This window comes from Medicago sativa, chromosome 5 (assembly GCF_051527215.1).
Source record: "Medicago sativa cultivar Bolivia chromosome 5, Bolivia_mono, whole genome shotgun sequence".
In the NCBI taxonomy this organism is placed as follows: domain Eukaryota; kingdom Viridiplantae; phylum Streptophyta; class Magnoliopsida; order Fabales; family Fabaceae; genus Medicago; species Medicago sativa.
In genome coordinates, this window is record NC_140753.1 from 4894895 (window position 1) to 4914051 (window position 19157).

Here is a 19157-nt window from a genome sequence, read left to right on the forward strand (position 1 = left end):
GATTTTGATCAATCTCTTGACTCAAAACCCTTTCCTAAGCTATAACCCTATTAATCTCTTAACTTGATTGAATAACCGTGGAAGCGATGTAGGAACGTTAATTCATGTATCATAACTCTCAATTTCCTATCTCTAGGTTCCTAGTGTTGAGTTAAACAAAATTACTATTTCAGGATTAAAAGCTAGGGCTAGTAGTCATTTAATTTCTAAGATCAATTCATGTGATTGCAATAAGCTAGGGCTAGTAGTGATACAAAACAATAACATGAAAGGCAATAAACACAAGTAATTCTAAATAAAAACTGAATAGCATTGATTATAGAGAGAGTTCAACTACAAAATTATATATTACAATAGTTTCATCATGGCTTAACCAAACTAAAGGTTTAGCTACTCATAGCTAAACAATCATAAGCATAAACAAGAGAAAACATACATAAATCTAACCAACGGAGAGTTAGTATGAGATTCAAAGCTTGTTCCTTGGTCTTCTGCCGTCCTCTGTGCTCAAAATCGCAATAATAATCAGTACCCTAACCCTTGCTAGCAGCTGGATATTTATAGAAAGAATTTAGGTTTTCAGAAAAAGCCCATCATCGTGCCACGTTACAGGCTCATCGTGGCACGATGCCTTCATTAATCTGACGTGGCAGCAAGTTCATCAACCAATCGTGGCACGTTTCGTTTTCCTTCGTGCCACGAAAAATCCAGAATGTCACCATGAACTCCACATCGTTGCAACGTGCCACGATCAGTGACCAACGTGGCACATTTGCTTAAACTTGGGCAATATTTTCTTGTTTTCTCAAAGTCTCTTCTCTTGAGCTCTTGTTCCTGTTTTGGTTTGATTTCACCATGGATTTATTGCAGTTGACTCTCTAAATGCTATAATAAAGACCTAAATATGACTAAAAAACTAATGTTGATGCACCGTCATCACTTCCATTCATCAATGGATCTCTCCCTGTTCCAGATGATGATGATCTCAACAAAACTGCTTGGGAAAGGTGCAATCACCTAGTGCAATCTTGGCTCATAGCTTCACTTTCTGATTCCATTGCTCAAACCGTTGTTTTTCATGATACTGCGTTTGAGGTTTGGCAAGATCTGAAGGAAAGATTTTCAAAGGTTGATCGTATTCGGATTGCAACTTTACGTTCCCCCATTAACAATCTCAAGCAAGGTTCCAAATCTGTTTTGGAATATTTCACTGAATTGAACACTTTATGGGAAGAGCTACATTCTCATCGTCCCATTCCAACTTGTACTTGTCCTCTTCAGTGCAGACGCGCTGCTATGAGAGTTAACAAAGAATACAGGATTGAAGATCAAATCATTCAGTTTCTAACTGGCCTCAATGATCAGTTTTCAGTTGTTAAAACTCAAGTCCTCTTGCTTGATCTTCTGCCTTCTCTGAACAAGGTGTTTTCTTTAGTTGTTCAAGAAGAGAGTAACAATGTATATACTCATTCTCTTCCTTCTCTGGAAGAAGGTTCTGTACTTGTGAATGCTTCAGATGCTAGAAGACCCCAAGGTCGTGGTAGGGGTTCTTACAACAAACCTTCTGGTAGGTATTGCAGTTTCTGCAATAGATATAATCACACTATTGAGTATTGTTACCTGAAGCATGGTTTTCCTAACAAACCTAATTCACAAGCCACTGTGAATTCACAAGCTCCTATGAGTTCTCAAGCAAATGCTTCTTCAGCTGAATCTTCTGATGTAAGCAATGTATCTGGTAGTATTGGATTGGCTCAGGAAAAGATTGACCAACTTGTGTTGCTTCTTCAACAAGCTAATTTGGTTTCCTCAGTTCCTAACCCTTCTCCTGGCCCCACTACCAATCACATAAGTGCTTCTCCACAAATTACTTCTGGTTACACCGCTTCCACATCTTCTGCAGGTATAACTAGTGTCAATTCTTGTTCTTCTATTTCTGATGTTTTTTGGATTCTTGACTCTGGTGCAAATGAACATATATGCACTCATTTGTCTCTTTTCACTTCCATACATTCCATTCCTCCTGTTAATGTTACTTTACCTAATGGTTCCTCTGTCATTCTTAATCAAGCCGGTACAGTTACTTTCAGTCCTCAATTTTACTTAAGCAATGTGTTATATTCTCCCAAATTCAAACTAAACCTCATGTCTGTTGCTAAAGTGTGTCAATCTTTATCTTGTGTATTTTATTTCTCTGCTAATCAATGTCTTATACAGGACATGAAATCATTGAAGATGATTGGTTTGGCTAGTCAGCAAGATGGCCTCTACAAGTTTCATGTTTCCAATTTAGTTTCTTTTGAGTCTGTTTCTAGAACAATAAATGTACCTTGTACTTCAGTTTCATCTGTTACTTGTAATTCAAGTTTTTCCATTCATGTTCAAGCCCTATGGCACTTTAGATTGGGACATTTATCCCATCAAAGAATGGATAAGATGTCATCTTTGTATTCCTTTATTATCAATGATAATAAAGCTGCCTGTGACATTTGTCACTTTGCAAAACAGAAACATATCCCTTTTACTTCAAGTTTATCTCATGCTTCTTGCAATTTTGAACTACTTCATCTTGACATATGGGGTCCTTTATCTGTTACTTTCATACATGGTCATAAATATTTTTTAACTATTGTTGATGATCATAGTAGATTTTTATGGGTCATTTTGCTCAAATCTAAAGCTGAAGTTCCCCATCATGTTCAGTCTTTTATCACTATGATTCAAAACCAATTTCATGTCACTCCAAAATACATTAGATCTGACAATGGTCCTGAGTTCATGCTTTCTACTTTTTATGCTTCCCATGGTATTTTACACCAAAAATCATGTGTTGAAACTCCTCAACAAAATGCTAGAGTAGAAAGAAAACATCAGCATATTCTCAATGTTGGCAGGGCTCTCCTTTTTCAATCTAAACTGCCCTCCTCATATTGATCTTATGCTATATTTCATGCAGTTTTTCTTATCAATAGAATCACTACTCATGTTCTTCAAAATAAATATCCCTTTCAAGTTTTATACAATAAAATTCCTGATGTTTCTGTTTTCAAAGTTTTTGGTTGTCTGTGTTATGCTTCGTATTTGCAAGCTCAAAGAACCAAGCTTGACTCCAGGTCTAGAAAGTCTGTTTTTCTAGGATATAAATCTGGTTACAAAGGTTTCAATCTTTTAGATCTATCTTCTAGAACCATTTTTGTATCTAGACATGTTATTTGAAGGAAAATCGAATAAAAGAATGGAGTAGAAGCAGCAGAATAATTTCGATTTTCTTTCCTTGGATCATTACGAAATTCAAACATGAATCAGTGATTCGATTGTTACCTCGAAGTGTGAAATCTGAAAGCAGAAAATTGGAAACTGGAATCTCGATCACAGCCAAGCAAGCAGCAAGCAGCAAAGCCTCTAGCAAGTCCACACGAACAGTGCTCCTCCAAAACTCGGTGCTAGCCAAGGAATCAGAAGTGCAGAGAAGAGGGTTGCTTCAAAACGTGTAACCAAAATCTTCAGCACTAGGGTTCTATTTATAGAACTTCTAGTGTGCTCTGCAAGTTAGAAGTCACTATTGGGCTTCATTAAGCCCAACAACGAGTTTAGTAGTTTTGCTAACTAATTAGCGTCATTGACTAAACGCACCCCTTTATGTAAGTCATACTTATATATTTCTCTTTTGACTGTTCTTTGTGTGTGACCCTATAGGTTCTAGTCACGTTGGCAATAATATTAAATCTAATATTTAATACTATAAACAATGAGCGGTATCTAGCAACACATCATTGCTACCCAAGTGACAAGAATGTCAAGTGATCTGACGAAACCTTTCCATGATAATACTCATGTGTATAATTACTCCTTTGTCTCGATATCTTCATTGATCCCAAGGCATAGATATTTTTTCACCCTTGTATAGATCAATATTTATATTTCTTGATTCCAAAATATACTGAATAACGAATAAGTCCAATATCTTATACTGACTTAGTTCGGCATGGCCATGCAGTTTTACAGTCATATTTCATCAAGAGGCCTAAAGATATATCTCTTGTTTATGAGGAGGGACAAATCTCATCTAGGACACTCATGTCCCTCAGCATGATTCATCAAGTACCCATCAACCAACGTTATGGTTATCCTGTTACAGACAACGTTAGAATAGCAACAAAGCACTTGAGTCCACATCTAGGAATCATAGTGGTTTCAGGTCTAAGAGCGATATACATTATTATCATTGTGAGAATATCTTATGACAATATCATAACATACTATGTAGTATTCTCACGGTGGGTCAATCCAGTATAAATATTACTCCTAATACTTATACCTATGTATAGACTTAATATCTCATATCTATGACCCATGAGATGCGGTCATCAGTCTACATACATAATAGTCTCGATGCTTTATTATTATCCTTTATTCATATTAAAGCTTTGACTACGGATGCATTTAAGAATAGCGTTCTTTATGATAATGTAATCTCATGATTAAGTCACACTTAATTATATTATTACACGAACTATCTATTCTAAGGACTTTATTAACATTACATAAATATAATAAAGAGTGCCATATATTATTCAATAATAAAAGTCATGATACATAAGATAAGTTTAACATAAATTATTGGCCTCTAGGGCTTACACCAACATTATTTTCCATGAACATATTTTACCATATCCTAGTAATTCAGATTCCATTACATATAACTGGGAGTACTTTTCATCTGTCTCTTCTCCATCTCCTTCTTCCTCTACTGACATCATTTATGTTCCTCCTCCTATTATTGATGACCCTCCTCCTTTATCTTCCTCACCTAGCCCACCATCATCTCCCACCTCACCTGTTCCTATCATACATTCCACTAGAAATACCACTGCTCCTTCTTACCTTCGAGATTATGTCTGTAATAGTTTTCATACTTCTGGTTACCCTATTACTAACTATGTTTCTCATCATAATCTTTCTAATACTCACTCTTCTTTTGTCCTATCTCTACATTCCAACCCTGAACCAAAAACCTATACTGAGGCAACTAAATATGATTGTTGGAAACAAGCAATGCAAGCTGAGATCTCTGCTCTTGAGTCAACTGGTACATGGAAAATTGTTGATCTTCCAGATCACGTGAAACCTATTGGTTGTAGATGGATTTATAAAGTGAAACATAATGCAGATGGTTCAATTGAAAGATATAAGGCCAGATTGGTAGCAAAGGGTTACAATCAGATTGAAGGCCTTGATTTCTTTGATACATACTCACCAGTGGCTAAAATGACTACTGTTAGATTGGTTCTTGCCTTGGCCTATGTGAACAATGCTTTTCTTCATGGTGATCTGCAGGAAGATGTTTACATGACTCTTCCACCAGATGTTTCATCTCCCAAGCCAAATCAAGTTTGTAAGTTAATTAAATCTCTGTATGGTCTCAAACAGGCCAGCAGAAAATGGTATGAGAAGTTGACCTCCATTCTGTTACAACATCACTTCATTCAGGCTTCTTCTGATCATTCACTATTCATCAAACAAACTGATTCATCCTTCACTGTTTTACTTGTTTATGTGGATGATATTATCTTGGCTGGTGACTCTTTATCTGAATTTGATCATATTAAATCCATTCTGCATGCATCCTTCAAAATTAAGAATCTAGGTCAGCTCAAATACTTCCTTGGCCTTGAGGTTGCTCATTCTCAACAAGGCATCTCCTTATGCTAGAGAAAATACTGCCTAGATTTACTATCTGATTAAGGCTCCATTGGTTCCAAACCTGTCTCTACACCCTCAGATCCTTCTATCAAACTTCATGTTGATACTTCTCCTCTTTATGAAGACATTTCATCCTATAGAAGATTGGTTGGCATGTTACTTTATCTCACCACTACCAGACCTGATATTACCTTCATTATACAGCAGTTGAGTGAGTTTCTATCTAAACCTACTCAGATTCATCATCAAGCTGCTCTAAGGGTGCTCAAGTATCTCAAGGGATGTCCTGGAAAGGGTCTCCATTTTCCCAGAAGTTCACTTTTACAATTGCAAGGCTTTTCTGATGCTGATTGGGCAGGTTGTTTTGATACCAGAAGATCCATCAGTGGTCAATGTTTCTTTCTTGGCAATTCATTGATTTCTTGGAGAACCAAGAAACAAATAACTGTTTCCAGATCTTCTTCAGAGGCAGAATATAGGGCTCTTGCTTCAGCAACATGTGAACTCCAATGGCTTCTTTATCTGCTTAGAGATATCCACATTCAGTGCCCTAAGCTTCCTGTCCTTTTTTGTGATAATCAAAGTGTTATTCACATAGCTTCCAATCCTGTATTTCATGAAAGGACAAAGCATTTGGACATTGACTGTCATATAGTGAGAGACAAGCTTCATGCTGGCATTTTGAAGCTTCAGCTAGTTTCTTCAAAGGATCAACTGACTGATTTCTTCACCAAATCCCTTCTGCCTCAACCCTTTGGTATCTTATTGTCCAAGATGGGTTTGATAGAGATCTACCAACCTCCATCTTGTGGGGGGATATTGGATGATACAAGCAAAGAAGATAACTTGCGCAGCAAGTTAACTGTTGAAGCTTAGTTTCCAGTTTCTATTAGATGTAGCTGCTTCATCATAGTTATCCTACACTAGCTTTTATGTATATATATGCTTGTAATCTCTATCATTCATTAATAACAATTACTATTTTCTCTATTCATAATAATTATCAATTACTATGAGCCACTATATATGTAATAGAAGTAATGAACTAAATTGTGTGTAGGGATCTTATAATATTATCAAGGCTATCTCACATAATAATATAGTTGGTAAAAATAATTTGTGCAGGCAGGAGCCCACACAACCTTGTGTGTGGCTCCGCCACTGTGTCAATCAATGTAGACCCTTTTTCACCTGATATGGTTTCGGTGGATGCATGTTACCGTAAATCCGTAAGTGCACGGGTTTACCGTAGTAGTAATAAAGAGAGAGTATCGATCCACAGGGAGTTATTAAAATTCCAATCAAAAGTAGTAAAGGTTAGGGAGAAATCGATAATTAGGGTTTCAAGGTAATCTAAACGACGGTTGAAAACAATAGCTAAAGGCAACCTAGGGATTATTGGTTCATCCTATGGTTGACCTAACATCCTAATCCTAATCCTTGTTTATGTAAATCCTAGTTTCTAAGGACAAATCTCTCTAAAGCCTATCCCCTTCTTCGTTCGATATCCGGGGAGTGTGTCTCTCAAGGTGTTAGACCTATTCTCATGGCTAACTCCTATATTAAGATCCTTGATTGTACGAGATTCTATAAGTCCCAAGGTTCACTAGGCTATTCTCATGCTTCGCAATCCTTGTCTAAATTCACTTGTTCGGTTATTAAGACTTCTTCGTTCGATTCATCACCTTAATAACTAGGGTAACGAATTAACAAGTACTAACCCTCCGCGTTCGCATCCAAAGTTTGGTACTTGTTAATATCGTTGTGAAGAACGGTGAATTTAGATAAGAAAAGTAGGGTTACATAAACTAGGGTTTCGGATTTGGATTGTTGGATCAAGCCATAGGACTCTCCCAACAATCCCAAGGTCTAAGGGAATTACTCACTCATGGTTGGTGTTGCCATGAATGAATAAGAAGAAAACAATAAAAACAATTGAATAAAAACGAGAACTTTTATTAAGAAATAGTATTCTGTCACAATACAATATTCAGAATTCAAGATGATAAAACAAGGAGAACAAGCTCTCTATTTATAGCCTACTAATGACTTAAGCCCTAAGAAATAACTGAAGGAATATTCTCTGAAGATCCATGGGCTTTATCGTCAAAGCAGGCTGCGTAGAAAACCGCTGTTCGGAGCAAAAAGCAGCTAAAAGGGATGCTGGCAATCGCGCACGGCCGTGCGCCTTGCAGGCGTGGGCCGTGCGCCCTTCACTGACTTGGGGGAGCGAATTCTGATTTCTTCAAGTGCATATTTCGGTCCCAAATCTTGGAAATCTCCTATTTTTGTGCTCCAAATCCCTTTTCTTTAGCTCCAAGCCTTGCAAATCATATATTTGATCCTGAAATATAATATTGGATTCTTTGAAGTAAAAAGCTCTTAAATATAAATAAAAACACATAGAATCTAATTAAATCTAAATAGAATTAAACTAAATAACTTAATTAAAATACGTAATAAATCTACTTATCAAACCCCCCCATACTTGAATCTTTGCTTGTCCTCAAGCAAAAGGCATAGACATAGCAGCATAGAAAACATTTAAGTATATGACAAAATTAAAACACATGTTCCCTCCAAGGCCTTGTCCTAAGCATACACTAATCACAACCTCAAGATCCCCTTATGATTCCTATTCAACCCAACAAGAGAAACTAAGTGAGTGTGTGTGTAGTGCATCCCCTTTGCTCCTGTATAAACAGGTATTATGAGGAAACAGGTTCTAACCCCAACAGTACATCAACCGAGAAAAACCTCATTTTCATTCCATATAAGCAAGGTGGGAATTAAGTTTAAGTTGGTTCAATTTTAAATTGTGGACCATATTTTTCTTTTCTTTTGGTCTCTTTTGGGGCTACAGATGCCTAGGGGATATCACCTTTTCATAGGAAGTCGGAGAGGGACTCACTCCTTCCTCCACTACTCCGGCAATCACCCTAAGTAGTGCTGTAGTTTGTAACTTCTTTCATAAAATTTTTTTCTTTTTCTTTTCTTTCTATTTTTTTTTCAGAAGTTTGTAGAAGCTATACAATCACTAAGGAGGTACCATCCTTCGCGTAGGAGTTGTTCGAGTACACTATCCTTCCCTCCATGCTCCGGCGGTGTTCTCAACTTAGTGAAAAAGTGAAAATCATGCTTCCCCCCATATTATTTCAACGTTAAATAAAGTTAATTAAATTTCCCCACACAAGCTTATACTACTTTTACTCCTAGAGACTTTAAAGGGTCCATGTACCATTAAACTTAGAACTTGGTCCTTAAAATACCTATTCATACACTTACTCAAAGGATGCACTGTGAATTTTCTCATTGGAGAAGTTTTGTTCACCTAGAATCAATGTGGGTCTATTGGAAAAACTTAAGGCAACAAGAAGCTATTTTCATGTACACAACAAGAACATTATTTAGCCTATATTGGAAGAGAACTTAACAAAAAGTATATGTCATATTTAACAATTAAAACAAGAAAACTATCTAGCCGCTTACATGCCTTTCGCAATAAAACAAAACAAAAGATAAAAATTCAAGGGAGTTTGAAACACTACGACTTGAAACACTACGACTCTTACTACCTAGACACTTTATTGGCTCCCCCCCATACTTGGGAGAAGCATTGTCCTCAATGCATAAAGAAAACAAAAAAGGAAGAGAGGAAGAGAAGAGAAGAGAAAGGAAGAGGAAAGCTCACATTTTTATTGGTTCCCCGGCGGAGGATATCGGGCGTTGAGATATTCTTGCATTGCTAGAAGAGCATTATGGGTCTCCTCACGCCTTTGGTTTGTTCTTTGCACCTCCTCTTGCATACCGGAGAACTCTTCACCAAATTGTTGTTGATTGGTGTTGATCTTTTGGAGCTCACTTTGCATCCAATTCCATTGCTCATCATCCATTTGTGTTCTGGCTTCATTAGGCAAGTCAGCACCTTCTTCACTTGCATCTTCATCATCTTCGGGTACCTGAGGATTAACAACATACAACAAATTTCCTGCCACCTTTATGTCGGTGCGGGCAGGGTTAGGCAATATAATCAATGTTTCTCCTCGGCTGCCTCGAAACTCAAAGGTCCCTATATCGGTTTCATTTCGGATAAAGTTCATTTGCACAAGATCGTGCTTGCTCAAAGTGTTGTCTCCCTCTATCCTATTGAGTCCTACATGTCTTACCCCAAACTTATTTGCTATGCATGTTATAATACCACCGGCAACAATCACACTATCACTCTTGGTGATAGAGGATAAGTGATCAAGTAAGTAGTAGCATGTGTTCACGGGGTGATTATTAAGTGCAGCCCAAAGAATGAAGAGCTCGGGTGCTCTAACTCTATGTAAGTCCGTCCTACCGAAGATAGTGCATCCCATAATTCTTTGAAAGTAACGGAGGACAGGGTTTTGGATAGCACTAGCTTTGTTGGACCTAGCAACGTAGTTATTCAAGCCTGTGATTGTGGTCCAAAAGGCTTCAGGGTCATAGTTCACGGGTTTTGAGTATTGACTATTTGAATCATGGATGAGCCCCGCATCGGCGAAACCCATGGTTTGGCAAAAGTAATCAAAAGTCATGTCATAGTCAATACCTAAGAACCGAAACGAGACCTTATGTTGGGGGTAATCCGACTTTGTCTTATCTTTTATGAAGTAAAATGAACTTAAAAACTCATAGACAAGGTTTTCATACCCCGGGTAAGTTCTCATCAAGCCGGACCATCCTAGGTTTTCAATTAACGATTCTACTTGCTCTTTTATACCTAGGTCCAACATAGCAAAGAAACAAGGATAACGATTCGGAAATAAAGGTCGAGAGAGAAGTTTGTTATACCTTTTTCTTTGCTCGGAGTTCTTAAATTTGATGCCATGGAACCTTGGTGATGCTTCCTTCCCTTGCTTGCTTGAAGACATTTTTGACCGAGTTTTTGTGATGGGTATACGTTGGAAGTAAGGTTTTTGAGTGGTTGGTTGGATTTGGTTGGAAAATTTGTGGTTTTTGGTTTAGGTTAATGGGGTATACGAAAATTGGGGTTAATGGATTGGATGGATGGAAATTGATTTTGTTTGGGTGTTTGTTTTTTGGAATTGATTTTGGATTGGTTTGGGTGAAAGTTTTGTGTGAGTTGGTGGAGTTTTGATGGAGATGTGTGAGGTTTAAGGTTGAGGAAAAATGGAGGTTTAGAGAGAGAAGTTGGATGAGAGAGGTTTTTGTGTGGTTTGAATGGGAAGAAGATGAAAAATTGATGTTTATGGGAGGGGAAAGTCGCGCACGGCCGTGCGCCTTGGAGGCGTGGGCCGTGCGGACCTTGCTGTTCTGGCTGGGCAATTTTTTTCAAAAAAATCGCGCACGCCCACGCGCATTGAGGCGTGGGCAGTGCGCCTGTTTCTGGTCCTCTGGGTCAAAAAATTTTCAAGTTTTCTATATCATATCGGACATGTACCTACAAAACAAGTAAAAACAACACAAAACAAACGAAAACAAAGCGGTAAAAATAGGTGGGTTGCCTCCCACGAAGCGCTCTTTTCACGTCATTAGCTTGACGATAAGAGGGGACCCTCAGATAGGATCGAACACAACATTTTGTGTGGTTGATGCTAGGTAGCGTTCTCTCATCTCATACTCAGCCTTGATGGAGGAAGGAGAGATTTCCTTCAGGTGGTTTCCTAATTCAAACTCCATCCTCTCATTATTCATATGGAACATGATCCTACCATTCAACGCATCAATAAAAGCACTTGAGACCACAAGGAAAGGAAAACCAAAAAGGATTGGAAATTGGGGGTCTTCCTTCGCATTAACTACCATAAAATCAACCGGTATTGATAGATCTCTGGCAAGTGCACCAAATACTATCGAAGTAGTAAAAATATCGTTCCCACGAGGACTGTTTTTAACTTCAATAATTCAATTTCGTTATATAATTAGGATGTATAAAATTTATTTTGTTTTGCCACTAGGCGGTAGATTTGGTTTGATTTTAATTAAATCAAGAAACAGAAAAGATTTGATTAAGAAAATAGGAGAGAAAGATGAGATCAGATCCGTCGAATCCTCTAAGTTCCCCTAATTGGTCTACTGCACCTATTTGTTATGAACCCTCTTCTAATTTACGATGATTAACAAATTAGCCCTAATCAATCCCTTGAGTTAGGACCCTCTTCTTAAACTACAGCCCCTAATTCCTTAGGTGGTCTAATAATTCTTGAAGGTTTTACCGAACGTTAACCTATTATCACTAACAAACGATTATCTATTCCTAGACTAACCCTGTTTATTAGAACAATTCAATTAGGTCTAAGTTGAAAGCCATGGTCAGTGGTCATTCGTTCTCACAAAATCAAGTTATATGTGATCAAGATATAAAAAGCATTAAGAACAATTGAATTGAATAAACTAGAATTGAATTCATAAACAAAATAGAGTTTCACAGCAACATGTGTCAATTAGGGTTACAAAGATTCATCTCGGATCTAATCTCTAAGAGATTTAGCCACTCATAATCGAGTTTACAAATAGCATAATCAATGAAATAATTAAAACATACATGAATTGGTAAAAGGATGAAGAAATCGCCCTTCTAGCCGTCTCCGATGTCTCAAAATCGCACTTTGCTCTCCAAAATCGTAACCCTTGTTCTTCAGATTGAGTGCAGTATTTATAGAAGTCATGGGCCTGACCCATCAAAATCGCGCCGCGCCTTGTTAATTGGCGTGCCGCGATTTCCCTCAAACAGGGAGGATGTAATTTTGCTTCAAAAATCGCAGCACGGCTTGAAATTGGCGTGGCGCGATTTCCTTCGAACAGACTTCAAATTTTAAGCTTTTTGCACTCCAGAACAGTATAAATTGCATGAGAACTCTATCAAAATGTCACAATAAGTCCCTAATATTACGTAATGACAGGATGTCATCACAACCCCAAACTTAAACCATTCCTTGTCCTCAAGGAATTTGCTTGCAACAGTGACAAATGACAGTAAAATAACAGTTACCTGACAAAACGATAGTACCCAAAAGTTCATTCTCCTTCTAGCTAAAGATGAGCTAGTTTGACTTGTTCGCATCCACCAATTCACAACTCCTCGCATCACATTGAAACAGGGTTCTACCAGTCGACATGCAGGTCTACATATTACCATACGCTTGAAAAGTTTCTAAATATCAATCAAAGTCAATATCATTACACACTTTTGAGGTCTTTAGGGTTATAACGGGGCTTAGGTGAAAGGTGGGATATATTTGGATAAGTAGGCTACACAAAATTTGAGTTAGGCATTCCTACGGAAGTTATAGCACAAAATTCATTCCTTCATTCACCTTGTGGAAATACAATCAATGCAAAGGTACTAGAGAATATTTTTAACATTTAGGGACAATCGAGTTTGAAGTTACTCGGATTTTAAATGTTTTGTCCCTTTTTCATCATTCAATTTCCTTTTTTTTTTTTGATACACCATTTTTGTGTATATTTTGCATGACAATCTCATATTTCTTTCATTTTTGTTCTCTTATTCTCTAGTACCCCCACCCCAAACTTAGTTGGTTGCAAATTCCAATAGCAACCCCAAACTTAATCTTTAGCAACATTCTACAATGCCTTAACTCAGAAATTCATTAAGGGATAAGTCCTAAAAAGTCTCTAGGCTTGTAATGTAGTTTGTCACCGAACAAAAAGTTCTAATCCTACCGGCTCACAATTGGTTAAGAAAGGATAAATTCAGCAAATTAAAACAGGGTAGGCTTCAAAAAGGCTCACAGGACCAAGCACTTTTGCCTCAGTGTGTAATTGACAAAGACCAATCAATAATAGAGAAACAATGCAAGTTCTAGAAATGTAGTTGCATGGAAAACTAATCTAAATATAAGTAAATTGAAAAACAAGATTTGGCAATGAACCTTATGGCTGAGATTTCTGGGAGTATGTGACTACCTAGCAACGCCGTACACTTCGCCTTTGAATCAAGTCACCCCTCCTTTAGAACTTTTGGAATACCGTTTCATCAAACAACTGTTACTAAACTGGAATAGGTCACATGAAACAAAACAAATTCATTAATAATAAACAAGTGCAGGAGCAATTACAATAGGGAAATAAGTTCAATGGACTTCGACATTAAAAAGAAAATAAAGAAAATACATCAAAAGAAAAATAACTGAAAATAAAATACAACGCAGAAAATGCTAATCCATCAGTAGATCAGCCCATGTCTTGATCATCATCCGAGTGTCCAGCCCCCGGTGTCCTCAATCCTTCGAAGATGCCATCCCCTTGATCTTGCTCGGTGCTGTTGAAATCATCAGTGATTTCCCTCCTCATGCGCAACCCATACTCTTCTTGATGTGTAAAATATTGCTCCATGCGCTCACGGGAGCCTCCAAACCTCTCATAAGACCCACTAATTGGACCCATATGCAATTGAGCCTCCGCAGCAAACGCAGCTGAGAACCTAGGACGGTTCACCCACAGCTGGTCCGAAGTCTCATTCATCCAATTAGCTTGCACATGCATGAATTCCTCAAGCTTTGGATGAAGAGGAGCATAACCCCCTTGGCTACTACTCCCTCCTTGCTCCATTTGTTGTTGCCTTGCTGCCTCCCTCTCTCTCTCTCCTTGATGTAGCCTTCATATTTCTTGACAAACCCATCCATGACCGAGTCGGTGATCGGCTTCATATTGCTTGTGTTGAGATCACTATCATAAGCCGGCACCAACTGTTGCTCACACAACCAATTAATTAAGCTTCCATGTCCCAACTGTGTGGTGTTCCCGGTTGCTAGATCATGAAGACTATTGGCCAAGAGGCGGCCAATATCTATAGGGTGCCCCTTGATGATGGCATAGGCAGCAAGCACCCTCTTGAGAGGAATTTCAGAAGTGCAAGATGCACTCTCAAGAGTCTGGACCACATATGATACCCACGCCTTGGGTACCGGCAGCATCTCCGCATAGGTAAGCATCCGGGACTTTTTCCAAGTCGACCCAGGCCTACACATGGTGGTGATGATCTCATCAAAAGTATCCTCCGTAATAGCAAATCTCTCCCTCCTCAGTTTTTCAACCCAACACTCTTCCGGTGCTTGAACATTCAGCCATGCGTTGAGAGCATCCGGGCTGAAGTCAATGTACTTTCCTCGAACAAAAGATTGAAAGGGTGTATCGGACACCCTTGCATTTGCAAAGAATTCGACGATCACCGTTTTGTTGTTTGCCTCGTCGATCATTTCATTCAATCTCGTCCACCCCCTCCTTCTTAATTCAGACTCAAAGAAAGGATATTTCACTAGTTTTGTGAAATCAAACTTCCTCTCCCCTATGACTTCGAAACTTTTCATAGATTGATGGAACTCTTGGGCTAGGTCATTGATGAAATGGATGGCGTTTTCTGGTGGTTCGGATGCGGCACGAGGACGTTTGGATTTGCTTGAGGATGGCTTGGGGTTGGTGGCTTTCTTGGAACGGGTGTTTCTTTGGTTTGAGGCCATTTGTGAGTGAAAGGAAGATGGTGAATGGAAAATTTGTGGAGTTTTGGAAAATTGGTGAATTGTGGAGGTTTAGGTTGATGAATGGATGATGAATTTGTGGTTTGATGATGGTTAGGAAGTGAAAATTGAGATGAAGATGAAGAGAATTCGTGAATGGAAGTTTAGGGAAGTTTTGGTAGAGAAAGGTAGGAAGAATGGAATGAAAATGATGATGAACAGTTAAGATTTTATAGGGCTGTTTGGGCAAAATCGCGGCACGCCAAAATGCAAGGCGCGGCGCGATTTTGCGTTGTAACGGCTAGTAACGGCTAGTTTTGCAACGGTTGGGAGATAAACGGTTTGTAACGGCTAGTTTTTGCAACGGTTGGGAGGCTTCCAAGCAAAATCGCGCTGCGGCCAATTACAAGGCGCGGCGCGATTTCTTAAAAACAGGGAAAGTGTTATCCTGTTCTCAAAATCGCGGCACGCCAAATTGCACAGAGCGGCGCGATTTTGAGCAAACAGGGAGAGTGTAGTTTGCTTTCTCAGGCCAAAAATTTTTTTGTTTTCTTGAAAAATGCCTGAGTTCCTTTAAGTTCTGAAAAATTTTTGAGGAGAGAATCATGCAAGACATCAGTACCTTGCATGATTTTCTTGGCAAGAGGTATATTTTGAACAAATTTTTAAACTTTCCTGCCTTGTGTTAAAAGAAAAGAAAAATATTTTTGTGTTTTTAATTTTGAAAGCAATAAAATCATACCTGAAAAATAAATAGTGGGTTGCCTCCCACTCAGCGCTTCTTTATCGTCACTAGCTTGACTGATGACTATCCCTAAGGATCAGTTGATGTGGCTCCCTCTTCATTGTTTGGGAGTCCTCCTTTACGGTACCGTTTCAGCTTTTGTTCCTTACCCTTGAAAGTTCCTTGTGCACCAGACTTCTTTAGGTCTACAGCTTCATCAACAGGCTTGTTTCTTGCCAACCCTTCGTCACAGTACCTCCTAATTCTTTCCAAAGTATCAGAGAGAGTTGAATGCATACACCATCGAAAAGCAGCCGGCCCATTACGCATCCCATAGGGAATCCTTCTAGAAGCCAATTTACCACCTGGACCAGTGGTAGTAGTCTTTATTTCATTTTTACCAGCTGTCAATCCCCCATACTTGTTGTCACGGATGTCTCCTAATGATTGCTGTTGCATCTGTTCTTTGCTTACTTCCAGTTGCTTAACACCCTCTATCTTTCCAAGATCTTCAATCACTTCTTGTCTATCTATAGATTCCACACTTTCCACCTCCGTAGATTGAATAGATTGAGATTCAAGTGTTTTATCTTCGACAGTTTCTTCCACAACATCAATCCGGTAACACTTGGGATTCTCATCTTGGTGTTTCATTGCCTCAAAGATATTGAAGACTACCTGCTCCTTATGGAATCTCAACATTAGCTCTCCACGCTCAACATCAATCAAAGCACGACCAGTTGCAAGGAAAGGTCTCCCTAGAATGAGTGGCATGTCTTCATCTTCAGCCATATCTAGGACCACAAAATCTGCTGGGAACACCAAGTCATTAACCTTGACTAGCACATCTTCAAGTATACCGAAAGGGTAAGAGATTGACCGATCAGCTAAAGTGATGGTCATTCTTGTTGGTTTTGGTTCCCCACATTTAAGCTTCTTCATCATTGAAAGTGGCATCAGATTTATACTTGCTCCCAAATCACATAAAGCTCTTCCAATGTCTACCGGTCCAATTGAACAAGGGATAGTAAAAGCACCAGGATCCTTCAGCTTAGGTGGCAACTTCTTTTGAAGAATAGCACTACAATTCTCAGAAAGTGCTATGTTCTCATCATCCTTAGGCTTCCTTCTTTTGGTTAACAAGTCTTTCATGAACTTAGCATACAACGGCATTTGATCAAGAGCTTCACCGAAAGGAATATTCACCTGAAGTTGTGAGAAAAGTTGCATGAACTTCTTGAATTGGCCTTCATCCTTTTCTTTCTTCTTCGAAAGGTGAGGGTATGGAAGCTTCACATATGATGGAATAACCTGTGGTTTGTCTCCATCTTTCAAAATTTGACTCTTCGACTTCCTCAAGATTGAATCTTCATCAATTAATTTCTCACTTTTTTCTCCCTCTATTTTTTTCTTCCTTTCGTTTTCAACTACTCCATGATCATTTTCTTTTTCAACTACACCCTCATCATTCTTTTCAACTACATCATTCTCCTCCACCTCAACTACTTCATCAACCTTCTTTGGAGCTTTTGGAACTAAAGGTGTCAAAACCTTTTTGCTCCTCAGTTCAATAGCATTACAAGACTCATTCTTAGGGTTATCTTTAGTGTTACCTGAGAATCCGCCTTTGTTTTGTTCAGCCAACTGCTTAGCTAATTGCCCCAGTTGAGTTTCAAGCATCTTCCTAGAAGCTTCATTGTTCTTTCTTTCAGCTTCTTGACTCTTCTTCATCTCTTCAAAGTTGCCTTGAGTCATCTTCATGAAGTTCATCATAGTTTCCTCAAGAGCTGATGGCTTCCTTTGTTGTTGTTGAGGAGGAGTTAGCATCTGAGAGTTCAAAGCATTGTTGTTTGAGTAGCTTAGATTTGGATGCTTATTAATGCCTGAATTGTAGTATTGGTTCTGCCTTTGATATCCTCCCATGAAGTTAGCTTCTTCACTTGATCCTTCCGGAACACATTCACCGTTTGGATGTTCTTCACCACATAAGTCACATTTGATTGCAGCCACTTGTTGTTGCTTATGAGCCAAAGTGAAGCCTTGAAACTCCTTAGTTAGAGCTTCGATTTGTTTGTTCATAGCTGCTTGGTTAGCAAGGATAGCAGTTTGTTCACTCACCCCAAACACTCCTCTTTCTTTCTTTTTAGCTTGATCACGATACTCATTGCCAGCCATGTTTTCAATTAGAGCTTGAACTTCATGATCAGTTTTACTTTTGAGACTACCTCCCGCGGAAGCATCTAAGAACATTCGAGTGTTTGGTGTTACCCCCTCAGTGAAGATTTGGAGGTATTGCTTCTCGGTGAACTCATGATTAGGGCATCTCTTGAGAAGCAAGTTGAATCGCTCCCAAGCATCATACAATGATTCACCTTCTCCTTGCTTGAAGTTAGAGATCTCCATCTTCTTGTCCCAATACTTAGACATAGGGAAGTATTTCTCCAAGAACTTCAGCTCTAACTCTTCCCATGTTTGGACAGTCCCGTTTGGAATTGTTAGCAACCAATCTTTTGCTCTTCCCGTCAAGGTGAAAGGAAACAGCCTTAGCTTCTTTTGTGCTTCAGTCACGGTGGCTGGTTGCACACAAAACTCACAGGTTTCAGCAAAACGGCTCAAGTGTTCATGAGGACTCATAGCTTCAGTCCCATCGAATTGCTTGTCCCTCAAACCATTGAGGACAGTTGTCTTGATGTCGAACGCTACGGGGTTAGCTGGTTGAAAAGTGTGGGTCAGTTGACCGCGATGAGTGGCTAACCCGTAGTCTCCAAGCTTAGGTCTTGGTGGTACAACTCCTTCTCCTTCCATAGTTGCAGATTTAGGAGAAGAGATTGTTTCAGATTCACTTGAGAGTTGCTCCGGTACTTGTTCTCGAACACCCGGTGGAACGGATTGAGCTAACCTTTGCGATCGGACAGCTTTCCGAAGTGCTCTAGCAGTTCTTTCAATCTCCGGATCGTACTCTAAGTCGTCAGAGCTCTGTTTACCTCGCATAAACAGCAAAATACCTTAGTAGCACTGCACAACGCAAAGTAATCAAGTGAATATGAAAACAGAAAAATAAAAATTAAAAACAGAAAATTAAATTGCAAAAACCCTAAACTATAACGTAATTGCCTTGTTGAAATAATTCAACAGTCCCCGGCAACGGCGCCAAAAACTTGATAGATCTCTGGCAAGTGCACCAAATACTATCGAAGTAGTAAAAATATCGTTCCCACGAGGACTGTTTTTAACTTCAATAATTCAATTTCGTTATATAATTA

At 38.9% G+C, this 19157-nt stretch overlaps 1 non-coding gene across 1 annotated transcript; it reads left to right on the forward strand.

Moving 5' to 3' along the window:
- Nucleotides 1–18199: 18199 nt before the first annotated feature.
- On the forward strand, nt 18200–18306 carry LOC146919374 (small nucleolar RNA R71). Its single transcript, XR_015013037.1, has one exon. It is a non-coding gene; the product is annotated as a small nucleolar RNA R71 (small nucleolar RNA).
- Nucleotides 18307–19157: the final 851 nt, after the last annotated feature.